Raw genomic sequence first — 3,644 nt, 5'->3', positions numbered from 1 at the left:
TCAAAGGGGTAAAAGTGGAGAAGATAGTCTCACATCAACTAGGCTACCAACGGGCTATGGAGATGTTCATCGGTAGATGTCAATGCAAGGAGTATGGATTTCCAGGCAAATGATGCACTAGAGCTATAAGTGTATGAAAGCTCAAATGAAGCTAAGTGGAGTGTCCATCCAAGTTGCTTGCTCATGGAGACCTTGGGCATTTTTGGAAGCCCATCATCGAAATATCCAAGCCAAGTTTATACTAATGAGAATATATGATTCACATTAGCATATGAAAATGACACAAGTGTGGTAAAGGATAGTAGCAAAGTCCCTCCTCTTTTTTTCTCTCATTCATTTTTTTCATTTTTTATGGTGGGCTCATTTGGCCTCCCTCATTTTCATTTTCTGTCCGGAGTCTCTTCCCGACTTATGGGGGATTCATAGTCTCCATCATCCTTTCCTCACTGGGACAATGCTGTAAATATTATGATCATCACAATTTTATTTACATGCAACTCATGAAAGCTCGATATGAAGAACTATGACTCAATATGAAAGCTCGATATGTGCAATGATCTAGCGTGACATTTATCAGAAATATAATAAATGATTGCCTTGCCACAAATGCTATGTCAACTCTATAAGATCATGCAAAGCAATATGTGTTGGAAATATGCCCTAGAGGCAATAATAAATTAGTTATTATTATATTTATTTGTTCATGTTAATCGTTTATTATCATGCTATAATTGTATTGATTGGAAACACAAATACATGTGTGGATACATAGACAAAACAGTGTCCCTAGTAAGCCTCTAGTTGAATAGCTCGTTGATCAAACATGGTTAAGGTTTCCTAACCATAGACAAGTGTTGTCACTTGATAACGGGATCATATCATTAGGAGAATGATGTGATGGACAACACCCAAACTATAAACGTAGCGTATGATCGTGTCAGTTTATTGCTACTGTTTTCTGCATGTCAATGTATTTGTTCCTATGACCATGATTCACAGTCAACGCAGCAGCAACCAAACCCAAGCTTGGTGGCCATTGTTGGGTCCGGAGGAGTGGGCAAGACAACTCTCGCAAAGCAAGTGTACCAAGACCTCAAACAACGCGAATTCAATTGTCATGCTGCTTTCTGTTCCGTGCCACGGAGTCCATACAAGGTCCAGGTTATCCGCGCCATTTACAAGCAACTCAACCGTTGGTATTCTCCTTCTCCTAGCGAGGATTGACCACAACTTGTCACCATGATTTCAGACTTCCTCCAAGATAGACAATATGGCTTTAAAACTTGAACTATCTTTTCATATATATTTTTGGAACACTATTCACTAGTACATATAGTATGCGTTTAAGTATCTAAATGTAGGCTTACAGTTTTGACATTTTTCATGTATAAGCCAAAATTTTGATAACAATAATTGTACATTATCCTAACTTCATATAAAAACTCTGAAATAAAACTATGCGGTATTATAGATTTTAATTATAGTGTTTATGAGCGGAAATTTCCACTTATCTAAAAAAGCCCCAGGGTTACCTATTTCACCACACAACGTTTTGCTCTTCCCTTCGTCCAACGTCTTTACACCCCTTCCCTTGGTCCAAGTTTTGCCGAAACTCCCCTGGTTGTGTGACCAAACAAATATATTTTTATGGACATTCGAACTCCTTTCCTGCATCTTTTTTCTCAGTAACCATAAATTTTATTTATATATTATTGCAGGTACTTTATTGTACTTGATGATATACGGGATGTGGAAATATGGAAGTTTATTAATTGTGCATTTGCCACCAGTTTTGGTAGTAAAATAATTATCACTACCCGCATACATGCCGTCGCTCAATCATGTTGCTCAACTTTCAAAGGACATGTATACAATATAAGGCCTCTTAGTATGGTGCATTTGAAGCAATTATTCAACGCAAGACTATTCTACTGTGAAGAAAAATATCCATCATACATTCAAGGGATTTCTGGTCAGATCTTGGATAAATGTGCCGGATTACCTTTGGCAATAATAGCTATATCTGGTGTGTTAGCTCATAAGGCATGTGAAAGTGGAATATGGGAGCAAGTAAAGGATTCAATTGGTCGGGCACTAAAAAACTCCAGCGTCGAAGACATGGTCAACATAATATCCCTTAGTTACTTGGATCTTCCTCCTCATCTTAAAACATGTCTATTGTACCTGAGCATATTTCCAGAGAGACACATTATTGAGAAGGATAATCTGATAAGGCGGTGGATTGGCGAGGAATTCATTCAGAAAAGAGTCGGTTATACAGTATATGAGTCGGGGGAGATGTGCTTCAATGAGCTTGATCCAGGCTGCAAAGATGGATGAGACATTTGGGGACAAGGTGAAGAGTTGTCGTGTTCATGAATCTGATCATGATTTCATTGTATCTAAGGTTGTTGAAGAGAACTTTTTTACTATTGTAGGTGTACATGGTGTTATAAATCCGGATACCAAGGCCAAGATTCGTCGAGTGTCTTTACAGAATGATGGCAAGATTCCATCGAGTCTTGATGTATCTAGTGCCCAATCACTCCATGTGTTTGGTCATAATATGAAGATCCCATCTTTGGCAGAGTTTCCACTCTTGCGTGTTCTCGACTTTGAGGATTGTTCACAGTTAGAAGATGATCACCTTGCAGGTATTGGAAATTATTTGCACCTCAAGTACCTGAGGTTCACACATGCGAATGCCGCCAAGAATCTTCCAGAACAGGTGGCAAGGCTGCAACATTTGGAGATTGATGTGAAAGGATACAACAAACTAATGGAAATCCCTATGACCATCCGAGAACGGTTGGCCTGTTATGTAACTCTACATGTCGATGGTTATGAAAAGTATCGGATGAAATTGCGGCCATTGAGGGATTGCGAGTGTTGGAAGGTTATTTCTAAAGAGGATTGGACAACTCAAAAAACTGAGGAGGCTGGGCATAATATGGAACATGTGTGATATGGGTAATTGTCATATTAATTTCGAGAAAGAGGAGAACGAGATCGAGGAGGATGAGGAGGAGTTTCTCTCTTCCATTTGTGAGCTCAGTAAAGCAGGCCTGGAGTCTTTGCACATCTTTGTAAAGGAAGTAGCGGATGAGTACTTCAAGCGTTCATGGTTTCCCGATCCATAGTGCGGCCTTCGTGAGCTTATCATCGCAGGCGACTACCTCTTGAAGGTTCCGACATGGGTGGCCTCGCTCGTCAACCTTTTGAAACTATGCATCACAATGAAAGTGATCAATGCGAGAGACGTGGAGATACTGAGAGGCTTGCCCAGGTTGCCCCATCTTCACCTTAGTGTGTATGATGATGAAGTATCTATGCCGCAGGCTGCTGTGGAGAAAGTGATGGAGGAACATCCTAACCGTCCCACCTTGGTTTGGTTTGTGGATTAGCTCTGGCATTTTTGGGTTCTTCTCAGGTATCATTTTCTTCCTTTTCCTGCTAATAAATTAACAATTATTAATTGTTGTCTTCTTTGACCCAGAAAAATGTTTCTTATTTGTTTGGAATGTAATCCTTCTTCTTATTTTTTCCTCCGTACAGTATCTATCATGTTGCATAATAGATTTATATATTTTTAACATGCTAGCTGTTTTCATACACTTGTAGGTGTTAATAAAAGATGAGAGGAG

At 39.4% G+C, this 3,644-nt stretch overlaps 1 pseudogene; it reads left to right on the top strand.

Moving 5' to 3' along the window:
* The first annotated feature begins 1,457 nt into the window (after positions 1-1,457).
* On the top strand, positions 1,458-3,404 carry LOC123396176 (annotated as a pseudogene).
* The last annotated feature ends 240 nt before the right edge of the window (positions 3,405-3,644 follow it).

Source organism: Hordeum vulgare, chromosome 5H, assembly GCF_904849725.1.
Source record: "Hordeum vulgare subsp. vulgare chromosome 5H, MorexV3_pseudomolecules_assembly, whole genome shotgun sequence".
Taxonomy (NCBI): Eukaryota; Viridiplantae; Streptophyta; class Magnoliopsida; order Poales; family Poaceae; genus Hordeum; species Hordeum vulgare.
The sequence above is the reverse complement of the archived record's forward strand: the minus strand, read 5'-3'. Positions and strand labels throughout refer to the sequence as shown.